Raw genomic sequence first — 13,378 nt, 5'->3', positions numbered from 1 at the left:
TATATAAAATGCTTCAATGAAAATAATCACAGTGGTCTTCCTATTGTGTAATCATCTGCCTTACTACTTGGCACAATTAAATTCCTTATTACTATTTAATAAAGTCTTCTTGCCCATTTTTTCTTTCAACACATACCATAGCAGATTCTCTGGTCATTATCTCAGTGTCACTGCAGGTCATTGCAAATTTGGTGCAGTGTTTCCCCATGTTACAACAATCACACCTCAGAAGTACACAATCAGTTAAGAAATTATTTGCTTTCAGATGTAAGTTGCCCAAACCACTTAGAAATGCGCGGCCATGCTTTTGTACTGAGCCTTGGTGTGTGGCCTTTAATTAATCAATACAAACATTCTCAAGCATTGTACAGAAATATAATACATATTGCATTACCTCTTAGCTTAGTCGCGATAAATAGTTCCACAGATATTTTTGGTTAAATAAAGCATGCGGATTAAATTTCCACTGAAGCACTTGGAACCCTTAACTGTGGAACTTGAAGATTGACAGGTGTGTCAGGGACAATAAGGTTGATCACAGGGGACAAGGTGGGGGATTGGGAATTGTGTGATGAGGTCTTGAAATGCTTAATGTATATATTTGTGAAATAGTCAGATTTTTCAACCAATTTTTCAGGTCAAATTTGGGGAGGGGTCTACTTTTACACGGGTCACACTTTTGACCACAGTCAGTACCTGCATCATTCAAGGCATCAGGAGCTTGGGTGGCCGGGACCATGTGGTAAGTTCGGGAGCTTGGATGGGCAGGAGACTGAGGCCTAAGAGAGGGTCTGTGGTGGGTGCTTTGGGAGCTCTGGTGGACAGGCAGCTGGAGTGAGGGTCTGCAGTTGGAGCATTGGGAGTTCCAGTGGGTAGATGCTGGGGCAAAGATCTGTGGTTGGGGCATCAGGAGCTCAGATGGGTGGGCAGTCAGGGTGTCGGGTGTTTGAATGGGCGGGTGAGCAGCCAGGGAGAGGATCCGTGGTCGGGGCGGCCGGGGTGAGGATTCTTGGGGCGTCAGGAACTCAGATGGGTGGGTGGCCTAGACAAATGTTCATGGTCGGGACATCAGGAGCTCAGAGGGTGGTCGGGTGGGGTGAGGGTTCATGGTCAGGGATTCGGGAGCTTGGATGGTCAGGCAGCTGAGGCAATGATTCGCGGTCAGGGCATTGAGAGCTCGGACGAGCTGGTGGCCGAGGCAAGGGTTCACAGTTAAGGATTCGGGAGCTTTGATGGGCAGGCAGCTGGGGCATAAAATAGGGGAGTGGGGGGCCGACATTTACACAGGTCACAGTGAAAACATATGATTTTAGTGTCAAAAAAGGAGGGTCAACTATTACATGGGTTAAACTATTACACGAGTAAATACTATAATTTTCACGTGTTCTCTTTATTTGCTTTGCTATTTGCCTCTTGTATTAGTGTTCTTATGTTGAATACCACAATATGGAGGGAAAGTCTTTGCACAGAGCACAGTGGAATGAGCTGCTAGAGGGGGTGGTAGAGTCAGATACAATTACAATGCTTAAGTTCAAGTTTATTTCTCATGTGATTTCACAAGTACATCCTGACAAAACAGTGTTCTCTGGTCCTTGGTACAAAAACATGCAAGCACTCAACCAGACATAATATACATACAGACAGGTGAGAAATATGGAGAACAAGAATGCATATATTTTTTTAAAATTGTTTAATAAATAGTAGAGTCTCCATAAGAGCAGTTCATTAGTCATTCAGTAGTCTCACTACCCATATTTAGGTGGCATGGTTGGTGTAGCATTTAGCGTAATGCCTATACAGCGCCAGAGATAGGGGTCGGCGTTCGAATTTCACACTGTCTGTTAGGAGCTTGTACGTTCTCACCGTGTCTGAGTGGGTTTTCCCCGGGGGGGGGGCTCCGGTTTCCTCCCACCGTTCAAACCGTTCCGGGGGTATAGGATAATTCTGTGTAAATTTGGGTGGCATAGACTTCTGGGCCAAAATAGCTTGTTACTCTGTGTGTGTGTGTGTGTGTGTGTGTGTGTGTGTGTGTGTGTGTGTGTGTGTGTGTGTGTGTGTGTGTGTGTGTGTGTGTGTGTGTGTGTGTGTGTGTGTGTGTGTGTGTGTGTGTCTCGCTCTTTTTTTTTTTTTTTTTTGAAATTAAATAAATAAATAAATAAAGGCTTAGAGGAGTGTGGCTACATACAGACAAATGGGAGCCACATAGTTTGGTATCACAGTCAGAAAGAATGACATGGGCTTAAATGGCTTGTTCCTGCACTGCATCTTTCTATGAACTTAACTGAGAAGAAAAAACAAATGAACATCAAGCTTTAGGGAGGGGAATGAGGGTGGACAATGGACTACCTCTAATAGAGCGAGTTCAGGGTAAAAGCTATAAACAAGGCCATATGAGGAAGCGAGCAGGAGGGAAATAAATCAGCTCTTTGAGTGGTGTCACATCAACCACCTTGTGCTCAATGTTAGCAAAACCAAGGAGATGATTGTGGATGTCAGGAGGGAGTCAAAGGAACACAACCCAGTCCTCATCGAGGGCTCAGTAGTGGAGAGGGTCAAGAACCTCAAATTCCTGGGTGTCAACATCTCCGAGGATCTGTCCTGGAGCCTCCATGTTGATGCAATCACAAAGAAGGCTCGTCAGCGACTATACTTTGTGAGGTGTTTGAGGAGATTTGATATGTTCCCAAAGACTCAAAAACTTCTTCAAGTGTACCGTGGAGAGCATTCTGGATGGTTGCATCACTGTCTGGTATGGAGGTGCCAATTCTCAGGACAAGAAAAAACTCCAGAGTGTTGGTAACTTGGCCTATGACATCACAGGCACCAGTCTTCACTACATCGAGGACATCTACATGAGGCGGTGTCTTAAAAAATGTTGTAATAGTACAGATTCTATCACCAATGTGTATATGAATAGATTGTAGTGTAGTATGATTGTGATTGGCTGAGAGCATAGCCACACCTACTGGCAGGTCTTAAAGGATTGTTCCTAGCCAGACCAGGTCATTCTGGACTGGTTGACCTACATGTGATATGCTCCAGTCTTCTAATTAATAAAATTGTAGAGCGCATCTAAAGAATCAAAGGCTTGTTGATCCAAACCAAGACTTTTAAAAGACAGGAAATTCATCACAAGTGAGGTGCGCAGATTGCTGGACGAGGGCATTATCGAACCTAGCTTGACACCCTGGAAGGTCCAGATAGTGGTTGTTAAAAACGGGGAGAAGCCGCAGATGGTGGTTGACTACAGCCAGACAATCAACCGCTTCGCACTTCTGGATGCATACCCCCTCCCACAGATCACGGATGTGGTGAATCAGATCTCCCAATACCACGTGATCTCCACCATTGACTTACATTCAGCCTATCACCAGCTACTGATCCGCCGAGAAGACCGACCTTTCAAGGCCTTCGAAGCGAATGGGCGGCAGTATCAATTCCTCAGGGTACCCTTTGGGGTCACGGATGGCGTCACAGTTTTCCAGCGGGAAATAGACCGGATGGTGGACCAGAATGGACTAACAGCTACTTTTCCGTATCTGGACAATGTCACCACCTGCAGCCATGACACGCAGGATCATGATGCCAACCTTGAGAAATTTTTTCAGACTGCTATTTGGCTGAACTTGGCCTACAATTTCGACAAGTGTGTCTTCCGAACCACTCGGCTTGCAATTCTAGGTTGCGTGGTGGAGAATGGGGTGGTAATGCCAGACCCTGACCGCATGCGTCCACTCATGGACTTACCCCCCTCCCCCCCCCACACCCAGAAGGCACTCAGATGCTGCCTGGGCTTTTTCTTCTACTATGCCCAAAGGGTTCCACACTATGCCGACAAGGCACGGCCACTCATCAAGACCACCTCCTTCCCCCTGTCAACCGAAGCCAGAGCAGTTTTCGACCACATCAAATCGGACACCCCCACTGCAACACTGCACTCCATCGATGAGTCCATCCCATTCCAAGTCGAGAGTGACGTGTCCGACCTTGCACTGGCAACCACTTTGAATCAGGCTGGCCGGCCGGTAGCCTTCTTCTCCAGAACCCTCCAGGGTCCTGAGAGCCGACACTCCTCTGTCGAGATGGAGGCCCAGGCCATAGTTGAAGCAGTACATCGTTGGAGACACTACCTCACTGGCAGGTGCTTTACACTGCTGACCGACCAACGCATGGTCTCCTTCATGTTTAGCAATGCCCAGCGAGGTAAGATCAAGAATGAAAATATCGCCAGGTGGAGAATCGAACTCTCCACCTTTAATTATGACATACTGTATTGGCCTGGTAAACTCAACGACCCGCCAGATGCGCTCTCCAGGGGAACTTGCGGCAACATACAACTGGACAGGCTGCAGAAACTCCACGAGGAGTTCTGTCATCCAGGGGGTCACAAGATTCGCGCACTTTGTCAAAGCTCGCAACCCGCCCTACATGGTCGAGGAGATTCGCTCCATGACCCGAGCCTGCCCGGTGTGTGTGCTGAGTGTAAGCTCCACTTCTTCCATCCGGAGAACACCCACGTCATCAAAGCCACCAGCCCCTTTGAGGCTCTCAGCATGGACTTCAAAGGGCCCCTACCGTCAACCATCCGTAATACCTACATCCTTATGGCCATTGATGAGTACTCCCACTTCCTGTTCGCTGTGTCCTGCTTGGACATGACCGCATATTCGCCATCTTCGGGTAGCCCCAGTTACATCCACAGTGACAGGGTGTCCTCATTTATGAGCGCGGACCTGCTGCAGTACCTTCTGGAGTGATTGCTTCAAGTTATTGCTTCAAGCAGGACCACCAGCTATAACCCACACAGTAATGGGCAGGTCGAAAGAGAGAATGCCACCGTCTGGAATGCGGTTATGCTTGCCCTCCGGTCTCCCCACCTCTCGCTGGCAGGACGTGCTCACTAGAGCCCTACATTCCGTCTGCTCCCTCCTATGCACCGCAACCAATGCCACCCCCCTTGAAAGGAGGTTCTCTTTCCCAAGGAAATCCGAATCAGGATCAACCATACCAGCTCACAGTTCCCGGGCCGGTCCTCTTGTGATGCCACGTCCAGAACTCAAAGAACGACCCCTTGGTTGACTGAGTAACTCTGCTCCATGCGAACCCGCATTATGCCTACATTGAGTACATGGACAGGCGGGAGGACACAGTCTCAGTAAGGGACCTAGCCCAAGCCGGTTAAGGCCCAGCAGTGCTTTCAACCCAACCTCCCCCAAATCCTTCTTCCCCAGGTCATGTGCTTGAACAGAGAGACCAGCACCACCCCACCAGCTCAGGCCAGACTGTTGACAATGCCATTGGGGAATTGAGTGAAGCAGTGGACGCACCCGATGAGCCTGCCAGCGACACGACTCCAGCAACCCCAATCCCGGCACCATGGAGCATTGGTTATATATATATTGGTTATATATATCTTTACCTCTTATGAGATCCTTGTTTATAAAATCTATGAAATGGAGGGCAGTTAGTGAGATCACAAAGAAATGTAAGAGTTGCAGAATGCAGGCTGTGTTATGGAAGACCATATTCTCCTTCCTAATTTCCCCTATTAAACCATCAATTCCTTCCTAATTGCCCATATTAAACCATCAATCAGATGGCGACATCCCCAGAGCAACTTTGGCCTTACCACTATATCGGGGATATTCCCCCTGTCTTATCTGACTTTCTCCAACAGTGTCATCACAACAGTCGTCGGTCTCATCAGCAACAACGATGAGTTGCACTGCAGAGAAGAGGTGGACAATCTCATGAAATGGTGCAAGAACAATAACCTGACTCTCAACATGGACAAGGTGAAAGAAATAATCGTGGTCTTCGAAGGACCAGAAATGACCAACCCCTCCCCCCACCACTGCATAGCAACAACTCTATAGTGGAGAAAGTGGAGAGCATCAAGTTCCTTGGAGTTCATGTAGCCAGTGACCTTTCGTGGACATCCACATCTTCTCACATGTCAGGAAGATGCAACTGCAAATGCCCTTCCTGAGAAGACTGAAGCGGGCAAGATTACCGGGTACCATTATGTCAACCTCCTACAGGAGCTCTGTCGAGAGTGTCCTGGCCAGCTGCATCACATTTTGCAGCAGAGAAGTGGATTGGAGGTTAATCACAGGTCTATAAGAGTGGTAGAGAGGATCATGGCAGTCTTCGCCTACTCCCACCCCCCCCCCCCATCCCACCATCAACTGCTCCCCTCATGATGATGATTCGCTTTATTGCCAATTTACCAGTATACCAGCCAATGAAATACAATCAGCATCGTCCGGAAGCTTAAAAAAGATGAAGAGATACAGGAGGATCAGAGCCAGCACCATCAGGCTGAGGAACAGCTTCTTCCCAGGGGCAGTGGGAAAGCTGAACAACCAAAGGAACTGCTCACACTCACCATCCGAGACATATGTACAAAACAATATTTATTTCTTTATTTGTATAGATTAAACGCTTGTCCTGCATATGTACTGTTTGTCTATATGTGCTCTGTGTCTGGTTGTGTGTCTACATGTTTTGCACCGAGGACTGTAGAATGCTGTTTTATCAGGTTGTACTTGTCCTGCATCGGACTTGTCAGCCACAAACGAGCCTGCAGCTGACATGGACTTTTTACCCCCTCCATAAATCTTCGTCCGCAAAGACAAGCCAAAGAAAGAAGACTTGTACAATCAGATTATAATAAGCTTGGCTTGATATTGCCTAAATTTTATGGGACAGATGTCCCAACATCTACTACTTATTCCAAGGCAAACTTGATGGCTGTGAAAAACAAAAGTCTGCAGATTCTGTGCTTGTAATAAATACACAAAAAAAACACTGGAGGAACTTAGCATGTCTCGCAGCATCCATAAGAGGTAAAGATATATAACCAATGCTTCGGGCCTGAGCCCTTCTTCAAGATGTCAAGGTATGAACCCGATGTCTCCAATTTCTGATTCTGTTTAATAAACACCTCACCTGCAAAGGTTGCAGTCTCCCTGAGCAAACTTCCCAGCGGCTGGGGAATACAATCAATTTTATTTCCAAAATATCTTGAATTGGGACAGCTGCTCAGGCAGATGAGCCCTCTTCCTGCGGAACTCGCCAGCCCAAAACTTCATTTGATAATCCTAGTCTTTTAAGTCCAGAGATTCCCCTTTTATTCCTTCCAATTATTAAAGGACTGACCTCATGATCATTGGGAGGATTAATAGTAGCCCCATTCCCCCATCACCATGTCACATCCCACCGCACCCCCCCCCCCAACCTCTCCCACTGCATACAGTGTCCCATACATCTCACCTTCACTTGGATTTAGCCCTTCAAGTCTAAAATGTCTGTTACACACCAGCCAGACAATGTCCTTCCTGCAATCTCACTTTTATTAAAGATACATGCAGGCAGCCTCTTATTTCTTTAATAACTTTGAAAGAATGAGGGGGGCCCTTGATTCTATTTTGTTTTTAGAAAATATCATAATTGTTTTGTATAAATTGATGACAGTATGAACTGTGATTGGGTAAACATATACTTGCAGAGGACATGGGTAAAGGGTACAAAATATAAAAGATGCACCTACCGCTAAAAGTTATTGGTGAAGCACTGAAAGAAAGTGAGGGGAAAGAAATTCTCGCTGACATCCCAAGTTCTATACATTTTTGATTTGGGAAGTTACGGAGAAGTACGGTACTCCAGATTGTAGAAGGTCTTTCTGTTTCACTTTCTACTGGGTCCAGCTCTACATACAGGTTTTTTTTTGCCATCACCAACACGTGGTAATTCTGCCTCGCCCTTCCGAGGGTTGTATGTAATGTCATGTATATACTCTGAAAATAAATCTGAAAACAAAATCGATTGCCTGAGCTCAGTCAAGATACACATAGCCCAATGGTGAAGAGTAGCAGAACTGAAGAATGGCTGCAAGAGCAAATGAAACCAAGACGTTTGAAATTTAGAAGGAACGGGCATGATAAATTCTTCAGGAAGTGTAGTCTTGTTTATAATTCTGTCTTATGGTGGAATAAATCTGTCTAGCCCACAGGTTGGACAAATCATTATGCTTTTCATATCAGATAGTAACTCACAGTCGGCAACTTCATTGTGATTTAAAACAGAAAGAGCAAATGATTGGAAGGACCAGCGTGATCAAGCAAACAAAAAAGGTAAACGATAACAAATCATTAGATTAAAAAAGTGACTGAAGGCAAGAATGGGTGCACTACGCCCGTCAAAATGCTGGCCATGGTGATGCAATCTTCTTCATGAGGGTGCCAGCTGTAAATTCAATTTTGAACTAATGCAAATTAATTTGTCATCATGTTCAAAATTTCACGGTAGCCTAAAGCAATTCTAACCAATACGCTGTTGTGAAGTATTGCTACTACTATTGTATCAACAAATGTAACCAGTGCGGTGTAGACTGCTCTGAAAGGGAACATTAAACAGAGGACTATAAAGCACATTAAACCACGTCAACATGGAGCAACAAATCATTAAAGATAAATCGAAACAAATTCTGTAAAGCTCCAATAATCCATCTCCTCACTTGTCAAGAGAGCGCAACATCAACCACACTTCCTGAGAAGTCTGAAGCAGGCACGGCTACCAGCCACCATCATGTCAACCTTCTACAAGAACTCTATCGAGAGTGTTCTCGCCAGTGAATGGTTCCTACAGAGAAGTGGATCGGAGGTCAATCCGCAGGACCATAAGAGTGGCGGTGAGGATCATCGACGTAGTCTGAAAAGGGCATGCAAAATCATTGAGGACCCCTTCCACCCCGCACGCAACATCTTTCAGCTGCTCTCATCGGGAAAGAGATGCAGGAGTATTAGAGCCAGCACCACCTGGTGGAGGAACAGCTTCTTCTCACTGGGCAGTGAGAATGCTGAACGACCAAAGGAACTGTTCACACTAGCCATCCGAGACTCTCATATTCACAAAAAAATACTTATTTATCTATTTGTATATATGAATACTTGTCCTACATATGTATTGTTTGTCTGTATGTGTGTTATGTCTGGTTTTATTTATGTGTGTTTTGCACCAAGGACCGGAGAATGCTGTTTCATTGAGTCATAGTTGTGCAATGAGATCACAATAAACTTGACTTGGGAATGTAAGCCAAGGGACCAGAGTACAAGTGGACAGAGCTGGATCCAGAGTGCAGCTGGGCCTGTGGGATGGGTGTAATGATGTCCAGGATACCTGGGATCTAGAACAGGGGTACATCTGCCAAAAACAAGGTGTGCATTTCCAGCTATTTAGTACATAAAAAGTTCACACAGTAGTATGAAAGTGCAAATTGTGAAATAACCGTGTATTTGGGTATTAACAGCTCAACACTTCTGCTTGTACAAAACTAACAAAGTCTCAAAGATGTATTACATTTAGGGTTAGGGTTAGTTTTTCTGTCGTAGCTTTTATGGATTGACCAAAGGTCATCTTGCAAAATGTGCTCAGCGAGGTTAAGAAATTTTACGGCAGTTTGCTTGGAATTGATCCACTGTTCTATTACCGATGCCATTAACTACAGTAGAGTTCTCTCGATTATCCTCCACAGTTTCTATACTCCAGACAAACAATTTTTGCTATTGTTTTCTGGTTAGTTTCCATGGTTCGTTCATCAAAAATATAAGAGATGATTAGGAGAAGTTTAGTGGAAACTTAATCCACATCCTTTATTTAGGCAATATTATCCACTGACATATTTATCACCACTATATTTTAAGAGGTGTTGTAATATGTATTAAATTTCTGTCAAATCCTTTGGAGTGATTGTATTAATTAAATAAAGGCTACTTGTCATGACACTGAGCAAAGGCTTTTTCATTTGTCTGGGCTGCTATGTAGAGTCTAGAATTTATTTCTTAAAACAAATAAAATTAAATCTTGAACACATTCAAGAGTTCTAATACCTTGGCAAGTGCTTCGCCTATTTTCTACGCTTTAAGGCTTAGTACCAGGAAACTCAAATTTCTGGAGCTATTTTTCTGTCACCAATACCAAACAAAAAAAAACTTTGATCAACGTTTCCTGACTGTTGGAGAATTGTATGTTAAATCGACCCCAAATTCATCAGAACAAGCGAATTATATCACCCTGATCTGGTTAAAGGCAGTCTCCTTGTCTCTATTGGGTGTGACCAGATGCTCATCAGCCCAGTCCTCCTACGTCTTGTCAAAGAAACTTTCTGTTCAACTTCAGGTATCCAATGGTATATATTGGATGTACTTATCTCCCTGGCCTGCACAATGCTCGTCACCTCAATCTGGTCTAACAGAAATCCTCCTTAATGATTGCTGAAATTAGCAAGACCCTCCTTATGTATTGGCCGCATGAATCACACAGCCGTGTGTCAACAGCCGAACCTGGGTGAGGACCTTCAGCAGACAGGCACTCAGACTCTCTGCATTATCATCTGGAACAATTGGGAGCTGTTAGCCCAGCTGAAACTTTGTGGGGATTGGGCTCAGTGGGCTAATAATCCACTCCCATATACTTCTCTGGATCAGCCTTGATTTTCCCAAGTGGCGTCCTCATTTTCCATACTGATTGGATAATTGATGGGGCTCAGGTTTAATTGACCAATTGGCCAATTGGATGCCTGATTCTCCTTCCTAAATCCCACCTTTCTTCATCCACAATCTTAATTCCTGCCTCAGGAGATCCATCCATGGCTTGAACCCTTGCAAATCTATCATGTTACCACTTTATTTGCTTCTCTTACCATTTTATTTATTAAGCTGCACCTATGTCAATAATAACACCAGTAACTGACCCCCTAAGCATCCTGGAGAAATGTGCACGTTAATCTTTAGTGCACTGGACATACCAAAATAGATTACATTGAGAATTATGGGCACAGAATCTTTCTTTCTTTCCATAACACTCTGCTGCTATTGAGGGTGGGGGATTCTAAATATCATTAACAATCACTAGAACACATCCCCTTGGGGTAAGTGGTCGAAGCCTATGGATATTCTCCAACATATTTTTTAGCTAACCTCCTCAAAAGAATTGAGACAGCACCCCACCTCTCTATGACATTGGTTTAAAGCAATGGTTCTCAACCTTTTTCTTTCCACTCACATATCACTTTAAGTAATCCCTATGCCTTTAGGGCTCTGTGATTAGTAAGGGATTGCTTAAGGAGGTAGGTGAGTGGGAAGGGAAGGTTGAGAATCACTGCTCCAGACCCAAATGTTACTGAAATATTTGGCTTGAGAAAAATTGTCATTGTCCCATTTTCTTTAGAGTTATGAAACCGTGCACATAACAAGTCAATGAGGTACGATTAAAATAGTGGTTTTCAAACTTTTTCTTTCTTCCCACATATCACCTTAAACAATCCCTTACTAATCACAGGGCACCTATGGCATAGGGAATGCTTAAAGTGGTATGTGAGTGGAAAGAAAAAGGTTGAGAACCACTGGTTTAAAGTATTGAATCCACATTGGGAATAGTTGGGTCTTTTTCACATTATTCATGGCTATGTTCTGCTCCTCTTTATTTTTCGCCAGGTCTCACATTCAGGAATTAAAGGAAATTCAACTAATTTTAATTAGCACATGAGCCTCTATCACTCCCTCATGCCTGATTATTCTTCAAAGTGTATTATTCTAACACACAGATGTTGGACTCCAAAGCAATGTTGTGCGACAAATTTTATTCAACAGCCTGGACCAGATTTCTCCAATCATTTTATCTATCCCCTTATCCAGGACCACCAGTTCCTCCTCTGAGGTGGAAGATCAGCACTAGAAACATGGCATTTGTCTTTGTCAATCCTTTCACAGTCCTACTAAAAAATCACAGCTCTCTCTGTGCAGTTTAGCAGAGTTACGTGACCAGTGTTTCCACGGCCCTTTTCTTGTTGTCTCCTCATACCTTACAGCTGTTTATATAATTTCAACATGTGTTTCCTCATCCTGCCTTTCAGGGACCCTGCATCTCTTTCAGCAGATCTTACATGTTAGTTTTTATGGAATAAGCTTAGTTTTATGCTCAGGTGCTGTTCTAGCCCAGTCTCTCCAGGGACCATATATCAATTCCTTGGTGTTTTAAACAGTTCTCTCTCTCTCTCTCACTCTCTCCAAAAGTCATATTCACCATTTTGGAATGTTATTACATAGTGTGCCTACAACCCATTCCATAATACTAGCTCCCCACACATGTCGCCAGCTTGTTATCTCCCTTGCAACCAATAACATCCACACATTACAGCACAGATGCATCCAATCCAGGCCATCTTTCATCTTTCCCAGGCACAGGCTTCTCCAAAAGGAAGTAATGAATTACCCATTGAAATATGCACATCGATATCAGGCTCCTGTCCATTGGAGAATATAATCACATAACTTTCCCAGTATCCACGTGATGTAAACTAAAAACTGACTCGGTTGTTTTTAAATTTAAACTTAGACATACTGCATGATTCTAGGCCCTTCCGGCCCACGAGCTTGCGCTGCCCAAATTCTCCAATTAACCTGCAACCCCGGTACATTTTGGAGGATGGGAGGAAATTTGAGCACCTGAAAGACACCCACGCAGACATGGGGAGAACTCCATGCAGACTGCACCGGATTTGGACCCAGATCTCTGGCGCTATAATCGTGTTGTGGTAACCGCTACGCTAACTGTGCTGCCCTTGGAGATTTTGTCAAAGCCCATTCCTATTTTCCTTATTAAAATTCTATCCTTTGGTATGCAGAAGCAAAGAGCTGTCAGTGGAAAGAGTTAACTTCACTACATTTATCCTACTGGTGGCATTTTAAAGAAGCGTGAGGCTAATATTGCATGCAATTAATCTTTTTACATTGAACATGGAACACTTACAGCACAGTACAGGCCCTTGGTTTTGCTGACCCATATATTCCTTTTAAAAAAAAGTACTAAACCCTTTTTACCCCATCATCCATGTATCTGTCTAAGAGTCTCTTAAATGCCCCTAATGTTTCAACCTCCACCACCATTCCTAGCAAGGCATTCCAGGCATCCACAACTCTGTGTAAAAGATTTACCCCTGATGTCTCCTCTAAACTTGCTCCCCTAACTTGGTACATGTCCTCTGGTGTTTTCTGCTCCTGCCCTGGGAAACAGGTGCCGGCTGTTCACCCGTCCCTATCTATGCCTCTCATAATCTTATAGACAACTATCGAGTCTCCTCTCATCCTTCTACACTCCAAAGAGAAAAGTCCCAGCTCTGCTAACCTTGCCTCATAAGACTTGTTCTCCAATCCAGGAAACATCCTAGTAAATTTCCTCTGCACCCTCTCCATAGCTTCAATATCCTTCCTATAATGAGGTGACCAGAACTGAACATAATACTGATCTCACCAGAGATTTGTAGAGCTGCAACATGACCTCTCTACTCCTAAACTCAATTCCCCATTAATGAAGGCCA

General features: G+C 44.3%; 1 long non-coding RNA gene across 1 annotated transcript in view; it reads right to left on the bottom strand.

The window, feature by feature from the left end:
- LOC138762934 (uncharacterized) overlaps window positions 1-7,674 on the bottom strand; it is a 92,567-nt gene extending 84,893 nt beyond the window's left edge. The window contains exon 1 of the long non-coding RNA XR_011357245.1: window positions 7,553-7,674. This is a non-coding gene — a long non-coding RNA (uncharacterized lncRNA). The remainder of the gene's footprint in view (window positions 1-7,552) is intronic.
- Between the last annotated feature and the right edge of the window lie 5,704 nt (window positions 7,675-13,378).

The sequence above is a fragment of the Narcine bancroftii genome, chromosome 5 (genome assembly GCF_036971445.1).
Source record: "Narcine bancroftii isolate sNarBan1 chromosome 5, sNarBan1.hap1, whole genome shotgun sequence".
NCBI lineage: Eukaryota > Metazoa > Chordata > Chondrichthyes > Torpediniformes > Narcinidae > Narcine > Narcine bancroftii.
The sequence above is the reverse complement of the archived record's forward strand: the minus strand, read 5'-3'. Positions and strand labels throughout refer to the sequence as shown.